Here is a 20,960-nt window from a genome sequence, read left to right as displayed (position 1 = left end):
TTTTTCTAGAGGGTACTGATTCTTATATTTTTGAAACATCTAGAATTAAACTCTACACCTATACAATTCTTTGTTAATTGAAAACTGGCACTATATTTCACATTTAAACAATTTGTCTTTAACAACTCTTATTTTATTAAATTCAGTAACATTAAGCTTAAAAATCTAATCAATGATTTAAAATTCATTGAAAATCATTTTATTATCTGTTCAAAAAATAAATATTTTATGCGTTTATTTGGGGGGAAAAATTTCAATCATAATTTGTTGGACAATGAACTTTCTGATAATTAAACATATTAAAATTGTTCCAATGACAAAACACTATAATTAAAAAAATTCTTGTTTTAAATAAATTATGTAAAATTGGAAGCAAGAATATGTAAGAATGTAAAATAAGAATGTAAAGTAAGAATATAAAACTACCATATATTATAATCATCCCCAAAGGTATTTATACACATATGAATCCCCCAGGAGAATTGCCTGATACATACTTAAATCTTTTATTTTATCACATTTATGATTTAGATCTAATTTGAATTATTAAAAATAATTAACCAGAAATTAGTTTTAATAATGACTAGCTACCTCTTGCGTCCCATAAAGAACCGCAAAAAGCATCTGCTCTTCCGATACACAACTTATGTGACTATATGTAAATATGTATAACTTTATTTATAACTTCATGTATAACTTATGTAAATATATGGGTAGGCAATAGAAAAAAAATTATATTTGTGCAAAGTGTGCGGAACAGAAAGTAGCATAATAGCTTTTTGCTTTTGTGTTAAAATTTCTTAAAATAGTAGATGCATAACTACGATTTAATAGGTGCCATGACAACAAGAATGTGTAAATCCCTGCATGAAGCAAGGGTTATCTTATCCACAGTGACCGCGAGGATATTATTTTTGGTGAAATTTCCAAATACTAATTCACAGTATGGTGGTACACGAAAACTTAAAGATTTTTTTCAAATACTGATGCGCTGAAAATTTGAACAAACTTATTTCTTTATAATATTGAAATAATTATAAATAGCGCTACTTTTTTTGTTCAAAATCCAGCATTTCAAAAAATTAATTTTAGTCCCATTGATTTATTTTAAGAAAATATAACTAATTATCTACTTTTTTTCTTTTATCAGAAAAAAAATTATTACCTCTTTTAAAAATGTACGTTTAAATCAGGACAAAAATGGCGACAGCATCACTTTGGAGGGAAAAAAAGTGACCATAGATCCAAGCGTGAATAAAAGAAAATGCGATCACTAATGGATCTCCGGGCAAGCTTGCGTTTTTTTTCCCCTGCACCAACAAAAGAAATATTATTGTGAAAAGAACACATTTTTGTAAACTAACTCGTGAATCAAAAAATTACTGCGGCAATTTATATTTATTTATTTATTTATGAAGCAAACACTTTTATATTTTATTCCCCAACAAAGGTTAAGGTTCTAAAACAAGTAATAAACAATTTATTTACTGTATAAAGACGCAAGGTTTAAATGAAAATAAACAAAAGTTTTAGCTTATACAGGTACTAAATTGTGAGCATGACTGTACCTTCAATTTTTTTTTTCGCGATAATTTTTTTACAATGCAATTCTTTTTTTACAAAACCCTTTTTATACGACAACAGACACGATTGCGTTCATGTTTAACTAATTTTTCTTGCAAATTTAACAGACAATACTCATGTAATTTCTGAAATTAAGACATTTCTTTCCAGTTTGTTTTTAAATAATAAACTTAGAAAACATCAAAAGTATTTAAATACTGGGAATTTTATTTAATAATAAAATAGTTCCAAAAATGTAACTTGATGGAACTTTTTCCAACAGCTTGACCTCCCAGATCAACAGGCTTGAATCCTTATATTAAACTAGTAAATGTACTCTTTTTACTCTTTTAAATATTAAGAAACAATTGCATACAGTGCGCCATTGTTTTTTACTTTAATCTAATGATCAGATCTTCACGTTCCATGACTTAATGGTTCAAGGTGACCTAAAATATGCTATTTAATGAATACAGACCACATTTTAAGGTATGAAATCAGATACAAAAACTCTCTATTTTTCTCGGAAAAAATATACCTTTTTTGACGCTTTCGGATTTCTGATTTTCAAAGTATTAGGGATAGCCGCAATCTGGGAAGTACGGTCCCCAGAGTTTGATCAGGAGAATGATCCAAAGTTTGGACTCTTTCGTGTTAATTTTACTTTTTGAGTATTTCGTCATATTACAAGAAATTTTTTGGCGAATTGTAACATTTTTGCACACAATTATAAAATAATGAACATAATTAAGGATTATTCCATGGAAAAAATTAACTTTAGTAAATATTCATTATCTTTTATTATTTAAATTTTAAAGTCGAAAAAAATTAAATTGTAAGGTATACAATTTTTTACGTTATTTTAAAGCATGTAATTTTACATGGCAATACAAAATTTGTTCGAAATCGGCTGAATAGTTCCTGAGAAATCGAAATTTAAAAAATCATTTATTTAAAATTCGGTGTCTTTAGAACTATTCAACAGATTTTGCTCATATTTTGTATTTTGCTATCTAAAGTTACATACTATGAAATGACGTAAATAATTGTTTGTCTTACAATTCAAATTTTATTTTACTATTATTAAATAAAATAATAAAAAATAATAAATATTCATTAAAATTATTTTTTGCTTAGAATTATCTTTGGATAAACTATTTTTACAACTGTGAGGGAAATGTTTTTAATTCGTCTTAGAAATTCTCGAAATATGGCGAAATATGTAAAAAGTAAAATTAACATTAAGGAGTCAAAACTTTGGATCGCTGTCTTGACCGAACTATAGGGACCATATCTCCCAGACTGAGGCAACCCCTATAACTAGGGAGTCAGAAATTCGAAGACGTCGAAAAAAAGGTGTGTTCATTGAGAGAAAGTACGTTTTTTGTAAAATTTCGCAACTTGAAATATCGTCTGCACTTATTAAATAGCATATTCGAAATCATCCCCTTGAACCATTAAGATTGAGTCCTAGAACGTGAAGATCCGATAATTAAATCAAAAATTATTCAGAGTGGTTCATTATTTTTTTTTTTTTTTTTGCACAATGTACGAGAATCACTTATACATACGCATCTATGCGCACGAGTTTATAATGAATGGCGCTGATTGCCAAATTCTATTTTAAACTTAATCTACAGTGAAAGGGCAGTAGAGAGGGAAGTGGCTGCGGATAATAAGGTATGATTTTTTTTCTGATAAAATCTGGCAATTCAAAAAAGTATGTCATAAAAAAGGAAGAGGAAAATCAAAAACAAAGGAAGAATGGCAACTAGAACAACTTGTGGTCTTGAAATCCATATTTACCTGTAGAAAATGAATTATCCTGAATAAGCAATCCTACAAAAGTTACTATAAAAGGTAATTAAAATAAGCTCTCCATGAATTTTAATTTATTTAGCGAAAGTAAATTTTTTTCTTACACATAACTAGTCGGCATTGAAAGTGAAATAAATAGGCAAAAAAGAACGAACAGAATACTTAAGAAAACTAAGTAACATTGTTTATCAAAACTTATGGACATTCTTAATTTTCTTAAATTATTTTGTCATGAAATATAAATTAGGAGTCAGATAATTTTGCCAGACTTCCATGAATTTAAAAAGATTAACCTTTTTATTACCTCGAAATTCAGTCCCAGAACTAAAAGCCTATATTATTCTAACAAGCGTTTTCATTTCCACTGATAAATTTAAGAATTCTGCACCAACGTACTCTTTTGGGGATTACAGCACTAAATATATCCCTAGTTTTCAAGAAAACTAAACAAAGATGATGCATCACCTTCTCTAAAGAATTTGATTAGCTGCGGCACATGTGAACAATTCCTATCTTCTTCATGTCTCAGTAGTTCTTCCCTAAAGGGAAGATTAATAGGGATTTGAGGAAAGAATTCTTTTCCTTCCAGAAATATATTTTACTAGAATTCCCTTTTAAAGTCAAAATCTTGTGTCAAGGATTTTAGGAACATTGAGTTCAGATCTTAATTCTCAAAATTTGTCTTCTAGTTATCAAAATATTTGTAGAACAATTTTCCTAATAGCCGCGGGATACTTCTAAATGCTTTTGTTTACTTTTGCTCAACAAAAGTAAAGATGATAAAAGATTAAGTTTGTCAGATGAAAATGTGAACAACTTGAATAACCTTTGCTCTAATGATTGGATCTTCACGCACTAGAATTAAATCTTAAAAGATCGATGGCCTAGCCTTAAATTTGTTAATCAATTAGTGCAGGCGACATTTTAATTCACGGAATTAGGTAATAAAATATAATTTTTGAATAAACGTACTTTTTTCCCCAAAGATTTAGATTTATGTCCCACTAAACATACAGACTGTTAATATGTATTTTTAAAAATAGGTTCTCGAATTATTAAGATTAAATCTTAGTACGAAAAAATCCATTCATTAGATCAAAATTTATTCAGGGCGTTAACTTTTTATTCGCACTGTACATAAAATGCACTGATTAAGCCAGATAGATTTTATGGGATTTATTTTGCGAAAAAATAAAAATATACGTTTATATATTTATAAAAAAAATACCAACATACTTAAATCTTATTACTTTTAAAACTAATTCTATTATTCCATGATATTGTCAAACTTAAGGCAAAGTTGTAGCGTATTAGATAATTGCAAGTGACACTAGAGTAAGTTACAATGGAAAGAAATGATAAGTTACAAAAGTAGAAAGTGGCACGACAGTTAGTTACAATGGTATGGTATTACAGAAAGTCACTTTTCGTTTTCAATTTTTACTAACATAATTTTATTATAATTGTTTAATATTAACTATTGCTTTACGTAAGCAAGCATAACTTTCATCGTTTTTTCTACTTAAGTGTTTTAAACATTTAAAAAAAACTATGGAGAAGCATTTCAAACAGCTTTAAAGTATATGACGTAAGCGAGCACCTTTAATTTATTAATAAGCAAACTTATAGGAAGCAAATATTAAACAAAATAATATAAAAAAATAACGAATAAACTGAGCTAAATTGTAACGAAGTTTATCTCATACTTCATTTATAAATTAATAACTTTACAAATTTTGTCTTCTGAGACTTCAATTTCTTTTCTTTTCAACCCTTCACTAATATTTGACCAGTATACTGAATAAGGCAATATTTAAAACTAAAATTTTTATTTTAAATTTATTTTTTGTTATAATTTTATTGTCATCTATAAAATATCAGAAATAAAACATTTATAACCAAATGAATTTTAAGTTTCTGGTAACAATAATATTCTCTTCATATTTAATAAACTTTCACTCGATTTAAAAAACAACCTTGGTTTTCAATCTATTTTTAGGAGTAACATCCATTTGTGTTTAATTTCATTTCACCTGTATTCCTTTTTCTAAGAAAAGTTCTATTTTTTTAAATCCATTACTTTTATTTATCAACTATTATAGTCCAAGTTTTCCAATTTCGACTAATAACTTAATTTCAGATTTTACCAACATTTTACCTATGTTAACCTGCGAATCAAAGACGAGAAAATATACCGCCATTTACAATGGTTTTACGTGACCAATTACTAAAATAACAGTCACAACTTTTCTTCTTCTGATTACGTAACAGTAGAGGACATGTCTACATTTTGCATGAATTAATAAAGGATATTTTACTGATCTATGAAAAAAGGATAGTTAATTGATGTATGATTTCTGCCATATTTAGCCAAACCAAATACCAAAATAATAAAAATACCATGTCTGTACCTGTTCTTACAATTGGCCACCCACAACCTTTATTCTATTCATTTTGAGTAGGGAAATAAAGTCAACATGTTTCAAGAGCTCAAATAATCCAAAATAAAAAATAATATTTTTAAAAACCACTTTTTTGTAGTGAAGAATAATAATTAAAAAATAAAAATTTGAAAAACGAAAAACGTGGGGAGCAGGAAATACATTACAGTAATGTTATATTAGTGTGTATGTGTGCTCATGAGAATATGTGTATGCATATCTGTAATTGTAATTGCATCTGAATGTGGATGTGTATGTGGAATATGTTTGCGTATCTATGCATGTGTATGTGGATGTATATGTGGATGTGGATCTGTATGTGGCTACGCATGTGTAGGAGTAAGAAAATGTGTATATGTACTGTTATGTATTTCATGTTACCCACGTTTTTCGTTTCTCAAATTTTTATTTTTTAATTATTATTCTTCACTACAAAAACGTGGTTTTTAAAAATATTATTTTTTATTTTGGATTTTTTTTTGTTCAAATCTCAATTTTTTCACTCACTGTACACAAAACTTTTCAACTGACATGCAACGCTAATTTGAAATAATTGAATCGACAACAAAAGACAATCGCGAAAATACTAATTTTTCCATAATTTTAATTTTATTTTACTTTGTATGCATTCTTTCTCTTCATTTTCATGCATTGTCATCCAATTCTGAACTATGTGCCAAATTTGAAGTCTGTAGCTAGTCGGGAAGTTAGTTTGAAATCGATTACAAAATTCCACCCGAACAGACAAACGCGAAGACAAGTTAATATAAGCGTGGTAAAAAAAATAGGCGACAATTCTCCAGAATTGCCAAAAGTGAAAAAATAAGGAAAAGCGATTTGAAATATGAAATGTAAAGTTACCAACGAAAAATGGGAAATAAAGGTAAGAAACAAAACTAGAAAAACTGAAGTGGTCAAGAATGAAATAAAAATAAGGATAAAAAAAACAGGACAAGAAAAACCACTTTGGCCTTGAAGAACGAAACATTGTAGAATTCATTACCATGTGCTATAGAGAGGGTATTAAGGAACTGATCAGCATTCATACGAACAAAATAAGATTCCAGAACATCAAGATGAGCTGATGTGAATAGGATGAAAATAGTTTCTTTCATTTTTAAAATTAAATTTAGGCACAAAATTTTAACAATGTGCAGCAATTGATGATTTATCGTATTCTTGATAATTCTGATTCTGATTATTCTGATAACTCTAAAGTTCAGAGCGCGTCTGTTTAGTCCAATATATGTATGTTGTAAATTCCTCATTTACCATTTCCCCCTTTAGTAGTATTCCCAATTTACTATTTACATTATTTATAAGTTATATTTGGTTTCGATAAAATCTTTAATGAAAGTATACGAAACCATGTTTTTCTATGAAGCGTTTAATTGATTCGGATTAAAAAAGTAAAATTAAGCAGATTTAATGAATTTTCTTCAGATAATTTGGTATAAGAACTCTTATCAATTTTTGTACACGCCTTTTCTTCTGAATTTTATTTTTCCTAAGATCTGTTAAATATTTTTTTAAGAAAAATAGCTAATTTAAACCTTAATCGGTAAAGAACTGGAATTTCCTTTTTTTTAATAAATAAAATATTAAGTGCCAAATTATTTTTCGTATACTAAGACTTTTATTAAATTTACTTTAAAAAAAAACATTTTATTCATTATTCTCAATTATCTTTATCAATTTAACGCTTTAATTAACAGTTTAATATTTTTTAATCGTTTCAAATAAATAATCAGCTTATGTTTTAAACCCTATTATCACGAGAAACAAAATTAAATTTATCTCAGACGCTGCTTTATTATCATGACTTTTTTGTTCAAAGAGGTACTTTAATTTTAAATTATTTCTGAACCTTGCACTGCCCTTAAATCAAAGTAATTAAATTAAACCTTAAGCTTAATACATTCTGAGTAATTTCTCTTTATGGTATAGATTAAATTGAGGATAAGTTTAAGGAGTAAACTGCAGTATTTAAGAATCAGTGATTGGTTTTCATGAGTTTTGTTCAGCTTTCCTTAATAAAATTATTTATTGGAAAATTTTATTATTTATTTTTTTAATATAATTTATCCCACGCAATTTAAATCCTGATGATATGGCCTAACTTTCCCGGACGTTTGTCGCAACACTTACGCGACCCACTGTTGTATAGAACGTTTTAAAACCTACACATTTTCAGAAAAAATAGACAAAAATTGTCATTTTAAAAAAATCTGTAATTTTAAGAACAAAAGTAATTTTAGATTAAAAATTCCCCTATCCGAATTAGGCAAGATAGAAACATATTTTCGTCCCTAATCTATTCAATGAACTCATAATTGTTATTTTCTATTGCTGAAAATCGGGTATTGCAGAATATTTCAACTATTCATTATAAATAATTAATAGATTTAATTTTATAATTATTTTTATTCCAGCATGATGTTGCGCTTTTTTCTAGTATTATACTGTTTTTCTATATATAAAGGACACAACTACTTGTGCACTAATTTAGTGCAATAGCTGACATATAATTAAAATATGAAAATTAACTCGTTTGACTTTCTAAATTAAATCCAAAGAGTTACTTTATGAAAAAAATTATATATATAACTTGATTGTTTACTTATATTCCCCTTCTGCTTCATAATCTATGCATTCCATAATATTACTTCGTTTTGCTTTCAAATAGATAGAAAATAAAATACCATCATTAAACTTTTCTGAAAAACTATTGGGCTTTTTAGTAAATTACTATTTCGCGTGACTTTTTACAAATTAACTTAATTTAAGTGTAGAACTCAAAAGTAATAAAGTTGATTTGTCAGTAGATATTTAGTTAAACAACAAATAATGTAGTTTATTCGATGCAAATTGTTTGCTCAAAACAAAAGTACAGATTGATTATTTAATATAGAATTTATTTTGAAAATAATCATTATATTTATTATAAACTCCATATGTAATTAAACATAAACTGGTATTCATATGATATATTGATGCAAATATGTTGGAGAGAGTTTATGTGTATACTTGTTTTAAAAAAAATAAGTATTGATTATCCATATTTTTAATTTTTTAAATTACCATCTGAATTTTATATGGTCTTATAGCTTTGTGAAGAAAAATAAACAACATCGGTAAGCAAAAGTTTTTTACAAACAATTCGCAGAACTTTAAAGGTATTAATTGATTATTTGATTATAATTTTATCTGTTATTCTATCTGTTATTTCGAAAAATACGTAAAAGTATGTAACCAACAAAAGTCTACAAATATTTTGTTATCAATATACATCCATTACTAGAAGCATAAAATAAAAAGTAATTATTGGTTTAAAACAACAGTTAATAGCTGTAACTTAAGACTCATTATTAGGTTAGCATTATTTAAAATAAATATACATGCAAAAATAATTATATTTGCAAATTTTTGTTTAACAGCATTAACTAAGACATTACAACTAACAACAACTTTATTTGGATAAAAATGTTTTCCTAATGATAGTTTCATTTGTATCTAATCAATCACATTTTTTCCGTTTTTCCTGCAAATAACAATGTTTATTTAAAAAATAAAACGAGTAAGTGTATTGATAGAAAACATACTTAAATAAAAGACCTTTGTTGCATGTGTTATATGGCTTTATTTTGAAATTAATCCATATAATTACAACAACCCACTGCACCACTAAGAATCAGTTAACAGCGAGTAATAAACAATTGACAGTGAGCAATAATCAATTAACAGTGAAGAATAAACAGTTAACAATAAAAAATTCACTATGATTAATAAACAATTAACAGTGGATAATAAACATTCAACAGTGAACAATAAATTAACTGTGAGCAATAAATTTTTTTACATGGAACAATGGACAATTAACAGTGAACGTGAACAATAAACAGTTAATAATGGACAATAACCATTTAACAGTGAACAATTAACAATTAAAGGCGAACAATAAACAATTAAAAGCGAACAAAAAAAAACAATTAACAGTGAACAATAAACAATTAACAATGAAAAATTAAAGTGAACAAAAAGGGAAAAATTTAAAAGGGAAAGAAATAGTCACAATAATCACAATCACAAATCAATTATCAACAAAGGAGAATTTCAATTATAATCTGATCACTATTCATTATTGTTCTTGATTCTTAATATAAATTAATAATCTCTCCATTATTCTAGGAGCTTCTTTCTTGTCTTTGACAGTTCAAAAAATGGCTCGAACTCATAGTGTCTGTCACAGCATAGTCACAATCACAAATCAATAATCACCAAGGAACAAAGGAGAATTTCAATTATAATCTGATCACTATTCATTATTGTTCTTGATTCTTAATATAAATTAATAATCTCTCCATTATTCTAGGAGCTTCTTTCTTGTCTTTGACAGTTCAAAAAATGGCTCGAACTCATAGTGTCTGTCACAGCATAGTCACAATCACAAATCAACAATCACCAAGGAACAAAGGAGAATTTCAATTATAATCTGATCACTATTCATTATTGTTCTTGATTCTTAATATAAATTAATAATCTCTCCATTATTCTAGGAGCTTCTTTCTTGTCTTTGACAGTTCAAAAAATGGCTTGAACTCATAGTGTCTGTCACAGCATAGTCACAATCACAAATCAATAATCACCAAGGAACAAAGGAGAATTTCAATTATAATCTGATCACTATTCATTATTGTTCTTGATTCTTAATATAAATTAATAATCTCTCCATTATTCTAGGAGCTTCTTCCTTGTCTTTGACAGTTCAAAAAATGGCTTGAACTCATAGTGTCTGTTTGGAAAATTGAGCATACGTTAGTAAAAAAGTACTTCTTCTTTGAACAAGCAGTCACGACCAGTCTTTAGCCTAAAATTTACTAAAGCCTCTTTTCGGAATCTACGGCCATAGAATTTCAAGCAATCTTGCATGTTTTCCCTAGAATTTGGATTTTTTTATTCTTTTCACTAAATTTGTTAGTGTGACAAATGCATTTTTTTTGTTGAATGTTAGGTCCGTTTTTACTGCCTTCGATAGCTGCTAATCTGATATGAGATCCAACTGAAAAATAATTGTTTTCTCTAATTTCTAAAGTTTAAAGTTTTTATTTTATTTTAAATATGATCTCAACTTGGAAACAGTGGTTTTCATGGCTGATAAGCTTGAATCAACTTGTATAACCGCTTTTGAGAACATGTTTGTTATTATTTTTAGTTAAATAAAAGATTTAATATTATGGATTATGCTAAACATTTTTTGCGGAAATCAATATATGGATTAAAATGTATAGTGTATTAGAGTACTTTTATGTCAATAAATTGCTACTGTAATTTATAACTAAAAAGTTTTCAAAAATAAACATTATGAAATGTTTGAACATAATCTGCAGAAGTTGCTTAAAAATCATGCCACTCGATTGCGAAAAATTATCCATAAAACTTTTAAATAACATAATTAGCTCTACAAGTAGCAAGAGAAATTGCATTTTGGAGATATCGCTTATAGTTATAAGTATAAAATATTTTACCCATTATGTTTTTAATGTTGAGAAATAGTTCTTGTCTAACTGTGCGTAGGTACTCATCTTACACTGAGAAAAATTTTGGTCAAAATCACCAGAATACGGTAAAATTTACAGTATTTATGGGAACAGCAAAAACAGTAATTTTTATCGAAGGACTTTACGCTACCCGTTGGTATAATTAGCATAGAAACATGTTTTTTACTATGCTGTTTGGTAGTAGATGTGGTGAAATTTAGTAGATTTTATCAAACATTGCTTAAAAACTATTTATTTGATTAAATACACATTTTAGTTTTTATTAAATGTGTTATAATAAGAATTGCAACCAGAATTGCCGATAAACCGTTGCATAAGAGAGGGGGAAAAAATACCATATTGTTTTATATACAGTATAATTCGGTATTTTAATAACCAAAATTATAATTTTTTTTTACCAGAAATTATGCAGATACAGTAATTTTACCAGCATTTTTTTGTCCGTATGAAACACCCATCAAGTAACTGAAATTTTAAAAAATGGCCAAATATTATCCCTTTGTTTAGAAGTTTGTGTGACTAAATTTTAAAAAATTTCCTTTGAAAAACACGAAAATTTATATTTTTATTTGCCACGAATTAAACGCTTGATACTTAATTTCAAACAAATTTAATCAAAAATAAAATGCTTTAAATTTAGTGACTGACAAAAAAAAATAATAGCATTTTTATTTTCAAAAACATTCTGATTATAATTTTCCCTCCATACTATAATTTTATTCAACAATTATTTTAAACTATACCTATAAAACCAATAACATAAACCATGCGAACTATTATAAATTAACGTTAAATTTACGAATCTTTGACATGCTATGCATTTTACAAATAAATTTATGACATTTTTATTAGCAATATAAAGAAACAGAAAAATAGCATTGCAGAAAAATAGACAAAATTAATTTAAAAACAGAAATAACTGCCTTATAGTATCAGTTTCAAGCAGTAAATATATATTGGCCAATGCATTATTCCAATGTTAGACAACCTCGTATTCCTGAAAATATTCTATATCTTATATCTCTTGGACGATGTCCAGTGGTCATCAGCATCAATGATACGAAACAAAAATATGATATTTCATGAATTTTATGTCGTTTTCCTATTTTGTCTGACCTTTGCAATGCTTTTCGAATAAAAAAGATTTATTTATGTAGTTATTTTTTCTCTATTTTGTTTCAATTTAAGTGAAGTATCTGTACTTTTTCCATGACCTATTTCTTAAAGTTTTATTTCAATAACGTCTAGAGTGAGGGTCTATATAAAAATTAAAATGTGCAAAATAAAGAGAGAAATCCATTTGTTCTTCTATATTTTAAAGCAAAATCCGAAAAAAAATCGGATCAGTTAAGTATTCAGTCACGGTATTCTCTTAAGAGAATACCGTTATATCTGCAGGCATTCCGTAACTACCACTCGTTCCACAAATTTTAAGAATATTTATCAAAAAGGAAGTATGAATAGATACACAGTGCGTTTTCAAATTAATTTTTAACTGACGAAAATACAGAAATGTTACCATGATCCGACGAAAGTGTATCGGTACATTAAAATATCAAAATTATGATAGCCCAATGAAACAGATTTTTTACTTATAACCCCCCCTTAATTTTCCATAGCAGTAAAACATGTTTCGGCATGTTCGATCGCGTTTTCCACGTTAATGATTCACCAGTTTTTCATAAAATTTATTTTTTCCTTAAATCATTTATACCTTTTCATCCTTCTAAAGGGATGATCCTTATTCTAAAAAAAAAGTAATTAAGCAGTACTTTATTATTATGATTCATTTTTTCAGAATTCTATTCTTCATTCTATTCTCCATTCTTCAATTTATATGGTTTTGCCTTCCATTATATAAATATTTATGAGGATCTTAAGTCAAAGCACAATGTTTTTTTTTATAAAAAAAAATAGAATAGTAGGTCACAGAAAGAATTATCCATTTGATATAAAAATAGCTTTTAAAAACCGTAACAAATTTAGCCAAAGCGGGCAGTTAATTTTCCTTCAGAAGATTTTATTTTCAATTTATTCTAAACATTTTCTAATTAATACAAGGACATTTCAGTAAATTTTATTTAAAATTATTACTAGCACATTTTTATTAATTATAAAACAGATAAAACTAACGCTAGTACATTTCAATTATTTCTAAAGCATTTTAAACTAATGCTATAACATGCTAATTCAAATGCTTAGAGCATCTAGAACTATTTTTAGCATATTTCAAATTATTTTGAAACATTTAAAACCAGTACTAGAACATTTCAACTATTTCTAAAATAGTTAGAGTTAAATCTAGCACATTTAGAACTAATTAAAAAGCATTTAGAACTCATTGAACATTTATAACTAATTATTCAACATTTAGTACCAATTCTAGAACATTTAGTACTAATTCCACAACATTCAGAGAAAAAAATTTTGAACATTAAGGATAGAAAAAAGTTCTGAACTTTTATTCTCATCAAGTCTTAAATTTCATTAATTATTAAAAAATTTCAATAAATTCTAAAAAAGTTTGATCGAATATTATAATATTAAATTTGTTCTATAAAATCAATAATATATTTTCTTTAAGTTGTCAAGCATAATTTTTCAATTTAATAGAAGAAGTACTGTGAAATTTTTTCTAAATGACACAAATAATCGCATTTTTCAACTAAAATAGTTCATCTTTTCTACCTTTAAAATCAGAAACCCTTATTTTATTGTTAATAGTTGAAACGTCACTAATATATCTCTCATCAGTAGAAGTAAAACAACTTTGCAAAAATCATTTAAATATGTATCTTTATTTTTAACAACATTTAGAATCCTTATATACACATCATATCCACAATTTTCACTATTTTTATGTTTTATCATATATTTATTTTTTATTAACATTTTTTAACAAAATATTATCAAATTCAATTAATGTCAATCATTATACCATCTTATCCAATTACAGCGATGTATTTCTATTAAAATTAAAACCATCTATCAAAAATCAATTATAACACTAATTTATCAGTTCAGTTAGGGTAAAAACACTATTAGCTGAAAAAAGTTTCATATGCATGTAATAATTCCCTGTCAAAACAAATTGCTTAGTACGCTATCTATTAAAAAATCTAATCATTTTTCTAATTAGACTAGAATGTTGCTATAAACCTAATTATGTTTATAAATTTGGTATATTTTTTTCAAAGTATTTCAAAGAATTTCTAACAAAAAAGTTCAACCCTGTCTTCAGCATATAATAAGTTAAATTTCATAAAAAAGAAGATAATTTTTTCTTATCTACTTGCATAGTTTTGACATTTAATTAATAAGTAAGGAAACACTTTTATAAATATGCTGAAAAGGAGACGCCATTTTAAAAGTAATAAAACAATTTTTTGTAATTAATTATAAGTTTTTAATGTAATTGAATTCCGTTATTTATGAAAATCAGTTTCTATAATTAATCTATAAACTCTCAATTCCAAACTGTATCTTCAGTTGAATCTGCTTAACAAATTGGCTTTTTTTGTTACAAAACAGAGAAGCTTTGCTCATTTTAAAAATGACTTGGCTTGTTAGATTTTGATGAAACTCTCACAATAATTACATTACTGAATATTTTTTATTGATTACTTTCAACATTTTTTGTTTATTGCACAAAAAATTTACAAATTTTATCATAATATTTAAAGATTTATAATTCTATTGCTTCACATTTTTTCAAAAAATGCAAAATTAAAAAATCAATTTTACCGAATACATGGTTTTTATGCCATGTTCTATGATAAAATTAACCAAATACTAAATCTACCACAAAAATTGCCAAATTCACCACAAATTAAATTACCAAAAAATACTAAATATAATAAATTACCAAATTTATCACAATTACCAAATTTTATCACAGAGTGTAAAATCATATTTTTTGTTTGCTTTAATAAAATAATTTCAAAAGTACTTCTGAAAAAAAACGAGCTTTATGTGTTCCCATGAAGTCAGGAACACAATAAACTTTTCCCACATTCCAGAGGTTTTAATCATACTTTTATCTTTGTGCATTATGGATTGTCGTTATAACAGACTTATACTATATTTTCATTCTAATACTTTACGCATTTTACAAGTCCCAATCTTCAATAAATCGTAACTAATTACCACCAAAATACCAAACATAGCCAGACAAAAAACAATCTCAACTTCAAAACACTTTTTATTCATTAAAGAAATAAAAATATAATCATAAACAGAATTGAGTCCTCTAAAAAACCATCACGAATATGTGTTATAGTTTATCTCTTTATGGAGCGTCACAAAGTTGGCGTTTCAAACATTGAAAACTATAGGAATGGAGTCGCGTGTTTCATCTCTAAAAGTTGTGTTTTGCATTAAAGAATACACACTAAAATAGGAGTATCTCTTGGCAACCTAACATTTACAGATTGCGTTCCTATTCTGTTATTTCGATGCTTTTTGATGCAGCAGTTGAGACAAGGTTAAGTTTCCATCAGAAGGCTGATAGATCACATTTAAAGAATGCGTATTAATAATTAGAAAGTAAGTTTCAAATCTTTAGTAACTTAGTTTCATTTTTACAAAACTTTTCAAACTATTTCAGCCGAAAGTGCGTAAACGCACACTTTTAATAAATATTTATTTATTAAACCCTTTGACATAACATTTTACATTCTAAACTGTGCGGAATTATTAATTTCTTGATTTAGAAATGATATTTGATTGCACTGTTAACAACAACTCTCAATGGAATGTTCACCGAGATGCCAACTGCTCCGGCCACTACAAACTAAATTTTGCTAATATTTGACTATTTTTGCTTGCTTTTTAAAAGGTGACATGACTACTATAAAGTGATGAATTATAAAAGCCTACGAATTATTTAGAAATAGTAGTGGATAAAAATCTACTAAATTGAATTTATTAAACCAAGAATTACAATTCATTAACTACCACTTTAAAATATTTATTTGCTGTCCGGAACAAGTTGGCATCTCTGTGTTGAAAACGTCTGAGACACGTCAATTATTGTTTTGACATTAAGAACAAATGACGCCTCCTAGACGTCTTCGTATGTCAAGAGGTTAACACTGTGACTTATAAATTTCGCTTATTTTATTTTTCTGCCATTTTTAAAGGTTTTGAAGCCATTTTTAAAATACTAGTAATTCAATTAGAACAAACACTTTCGGTAGAGAAATTTTCAAAATATGCTAGCTTTTTCAAAAAATTTGAAACAGCTTTTAACAAATTCGACTTTTTAGAATTATTTTTTTATTATTCTAATTTAGATTAATCAGATGTTTTCATAATGGATTAAAGTTAAAGTTCTGTAAAAAATTAATAATAAAACAAATACCACAAAAAAGTAGTGTCAAACTAAATAGCTTGTCTATTGATTCGGTGAATGATGCATATATGTACAATTTTATTTCGTAAGTAAAATAATAATTTTCATACACAAAACTTCATTTTGTGTCTCAATGAAGGTAATTCTCGCATACTTCATAGAAGGTAATTCACGTATATTTCAATAAAGGTAATTCACGCATATTTCGATGAAAATAATACCATATTTTACAAAATTTAAATGGGTTAAACTTATCAAACTTGTTTCCTTACAAGAGAGATAACAGTATTGCTGAAAGAAAAGTGCTGTTGTAAAAAGTACGGTTCCAAAAAAGTACTGTTGCAAAAAATAACAGTTGCGAAAAAAGTACTGTTGCAAAAAAATTAAAACTTCTTGTCTCCAAAATTTAAAAACTTGTAATTCTATAAGCAATGACTTTAACTCCGATATTTTAATAACTCTTTACATTAAACAGTAATTGTAAATAAATATAAATTGCAAATAAATATATTTTGTAAATAATATACATCCTATAACAGAATAGTATATCCCTATCAAAACCTAATATTACAGCATAATAATAAATAGTATTGTAAAATTAAGTATTAGCGTTAATAATGAAAAGAGTTATACAGGCTGTAAAATAAAGCTGTTTAATATATTAGCCAATATATTGAATAACTAAAAAAAGTAAAACAAAATTCAGACAATGTAAAATTAAATGAAATTTAATTTTTTTTTTGTATTTTTAAAAGCAATAAGTTATTTTAACACAGGTATCTTGAAAGTTAGAATTGTAATCAAAGCTATTTAATAATTTAAGACAAAAAATAAAACTTAAAAAGAACAAAAAAAATGGACTGAAAAAGTATTTTCTTAAAATAATTGAATTTGTGGCATTTTTCTGTAAAACAGATTTTCGAAATTGATTAGTTTTCTACCTGAGTAAATAATTTATTAAATTTAAATTTCATAAATTTTTCTCGTTACCATTTCTACACAATTGTTTTTTTTTATTTATTTAATTTTCAAGTTCATTGAAGAAAACTTTTCTGAGTTCTAAATATTATTAAAAGTAATTTCCTACTTAAACTTTCTCAATGCAAAAACTTTTCTTTAAAAATGCTTATTAGAGTTTCTGAAGTTCAAATTATGCATAAATTTATAATTTAGGGGAATTTAAATAAACTCGAAATTAAAGTACTTTTTAAACTATGCAATAAGTCACATTTCATTAAATAATGAAACTTGTTTTATCCGCAATCTGATGTTTGTTATTTTTCAATTCCTACTATTAGTTCACACTCTTCCTATATATATTTATATATCAAATTTTAAATCGTTAATAAAATACTTTTTATTTATTCACTCAAGTTCAAAAACATTTTCTTAAACTTGTAGATGACACTTGATGTTAATAAAGTTTTTTCAAACATTAACTAATTAATTAAATTTAATTAATTAATTTTAGTTTCATATGGGAGAATTGTTCTTTCTATTTTGACACTTAATTTTGTGATTCTGCCATATGTATATGTTACGGTGAAACACCGAAACCTGGAGAATGTCGACATTCACCGGTGAATGTCAACATTCACGTAGTCGCTTGGTGTATGTCCGAAATATTTGCTAAATACCCTTATTTCTGACTCTCACCGGTGAATGTCAACAATCACATAGTCGCTTTGATGAATGTCCGAAATATTTGTTATATCCAATTTTATATTAATTTATTCGATAATATTATTATATTTATTTGATATATTTATTCTATATTTTAATTCTTACTGACGATAGATTAGAAGAAACATCAGTGTTTGGAGTATCGGGCAAATATATACCGGGCAATGGCACTTGACCTTAAAAAAACTTCAGTGTAGGGTATACCGGGCAAATGTATACCGGGCAGTGGCACTTAACCTTAAAAAAACATCAGTGTAGGGTTAAAATATCGAATAAATGTAATTATATCCACGAATAAATTCATATCAAATCGAATGTAATAAATATTTCGGACATTCACCAAAGCATATCTGTGATTGTCGACATACACCGGTGAGGGTCCCAATGTACAAGAATGTAATGAAATATACGATCTTTCACCGACGTATTTGGTGTTTGTCGACATTCATTGGTGAAAGTCAACAACCACCGATTTCGGTCTTTCGCCGTGACATATATACATATTTATGTTAATTGCAATTATTTAATAAAAAGTAACTAAAATAAACAATTTGTTTGTTGACCTAAGTAAGAATTGACTTCAAAAAAACATTTATATTGCTTGTTGTCCTTAACTATATATTTGTTGTTGTTTGTCATTGACCATGCAATTAATTTCTTAATAAGAATAGGAACATAACTTAAGATATATAACTTTTTCAAACTTACTTCAGATATTATTGGACAAATTTTTATTTTGGAGTTAAGAAATATATATCATCCACTATAAAATTATAGAAACTATCAAACTAATTTATTTTAAATATGTAGCATTCTTAATCTATAATACAGTATAAAGATATAATTTGTCATCAAATATTAGCCCCTCCTTCAGTAATACGAGAAAATCTAAAAATAAAACTATAAATTAGAATGTTTTTTTCTAATATAAATGTCACATGTATTTCATTCAACTTTCATTCGTAGTAAAATAAAATTTACTCAAATTTTTATTAACTAAGCAAATAAAAATTATAAAGTAAAAACATTTTGATTTTCACGTAAATTTAGTCAATGTTAAAATACCATTTTGTATTTTTTTCAGCGTTACAATGTTACACCAAAACGCGTAGATATTAATAAAAAAAGTTCTAATTTTGTGAGTTTAAATGTTTGTTTTTTTTGACGAAATCTAGATATCTCTTTGTAGATATCTTTCGAACAAACAGGAACTGGAATTTTGTTTGTTTTGTTGAGATTTGTTCAAAACTGGAATTACTGAGTATTAAAAATTTTCTTTTTTTTCCCTTCTTCTCTTTTTGATGATGAATCTCTTAAGGCATCAATATGTAATTCTTCTCACTCTAAACATTAAGAACAATGCTAGTTTTGAACAGAAAAAGTTTCAGGAAATAACAACATTTTAACTATCACGCTATTTTTGGTTGGCAACATTACGCTTTCATTTCAAATCACTTTTGTTTCTTCTCACACGGACCTCCCTGTGTAGAGTTCAGGGAACTGACTTGCATCCGAAAGGTTCTGGGTTTGAATCCCGGGCAAGGTATGGGTGCTTTTTCCTTCTTTGTACTATCTATCGTTACAACGTTGACTTAACTAATATCTTGCCCCTGAAAGAGTGTCCAACAAATCTGCCCTTCGTATGTCTGTATGACGAAAGGTCATTTTCCAGGTGGGCATTAGAAAGAAAAAAATATTTCTCATTCACATATGACAGGCCTTGAAAATGAGTGCCTATTTTCGAGCACTTGAAACATATTTTTTTCCCTTCCAATTTGCAATTTTTTGAAGCGATTGAACTAGTAATATCTTTTCGCTTCAGTTTCTTTGGATTATTTATTTAATACATAGTTTTTACTTTAAACATCTTTTTGAACAGTAATAACATTATCCATCCTTTTGAACAATCCCTTCCTTTCAAAATTGCGTCCTTTAAACATTTTCATCAAAGAATTTGAGAAAAAAAACATCTCCACACAAAGATATGAGACCTGAGCTTTGAATAATGGCAGAAAATACGATTTTCGAATACGATACAATACACTCACTCATTAAAAGATATTTCAAAAAAAACTTCAATTAATTTATTTAATGGGTTATACGAAAAAAGAAGCTTCAATTTTTATCTTTTTCATATTGCATGATACTTTTCTATTGTATTTCTTCACAATTTAGTCATGAAACAAAATCCACTGAACTCAAATAGTAAGATAGGCTACTTAAATCTATTTCCATACCTTTGTTGCAATAGTTCCTTGCAATTAAAAATTCCGAGCAGCGGAAGTTATCCCAATTATGATTTACTTAGACACTCGCTTTGTAAAAGCATAAAAACATGAAATATAATTGTTGTAAAATTATATCAAATACTACCAGATATATAGGATGCTAAATCTCATAAAAACATAAATACATTAGTCACACTCATATATGATTCTAATAACTATCGATCTGTAAAAGTTTACGGATCGTCCTCAGGGATGTTTCCCATACTATCGCTATTAGCCAATTGCGCAGCTATAGTGCGAAGTAAAGAAAATACTA

At 26.8% G+C, this 20,960-nt stretch overlaps 1 protein-coding gene and 1 long non-coding RNA gene across 2 annotated transcripts in view; one reads left to right on the top strand and one right to left on the bottom strand.

The window, feature by feature from the left end:
• LOC139426944 (uncharacterized) overlaps nt 1–20,960 on the bottom strand; it is a 58,660-nt gene that overhangs the window by 21,007 nt on the left and 16,693 nt on the right. The window lies entirely within an intron of this gene.
• LOC107444384 (polycystin-2) overlaps nt 15,790–20,960 on the top strand; it is a 42,289-nt gene continuing 37,118 nt past the window's right edge. Inside the window, exon 1 of the mRNA XM_016058498.4 lies at nt 15,790–15,925. The gene's annotated coding sequence lies outside the window, so the exon portion shown is untranslated. The remainder of the gene's footprint in view (nt 15,926–20,960) is intronic.

The sequence above is a fragment of the Parasteatoda tepidariorum genome, chromosome 9, assembly GCF_982258835.1.
Source record: "Parasteatoda tepidariorum strain Cologne lab strain chromosome 9, Ptep-v5.0, whole genome shotgun sequence".
Lineage (NCBI taxonomy): Eukaryota > Metazoa > Arthropoda > Arachnida > Araneae > Theridiidae > Parasteatoda > Parasteatoda tepidariorum.
This window is presented reverse-complemented; position numbering and strand designations above follow the sequence as displayed.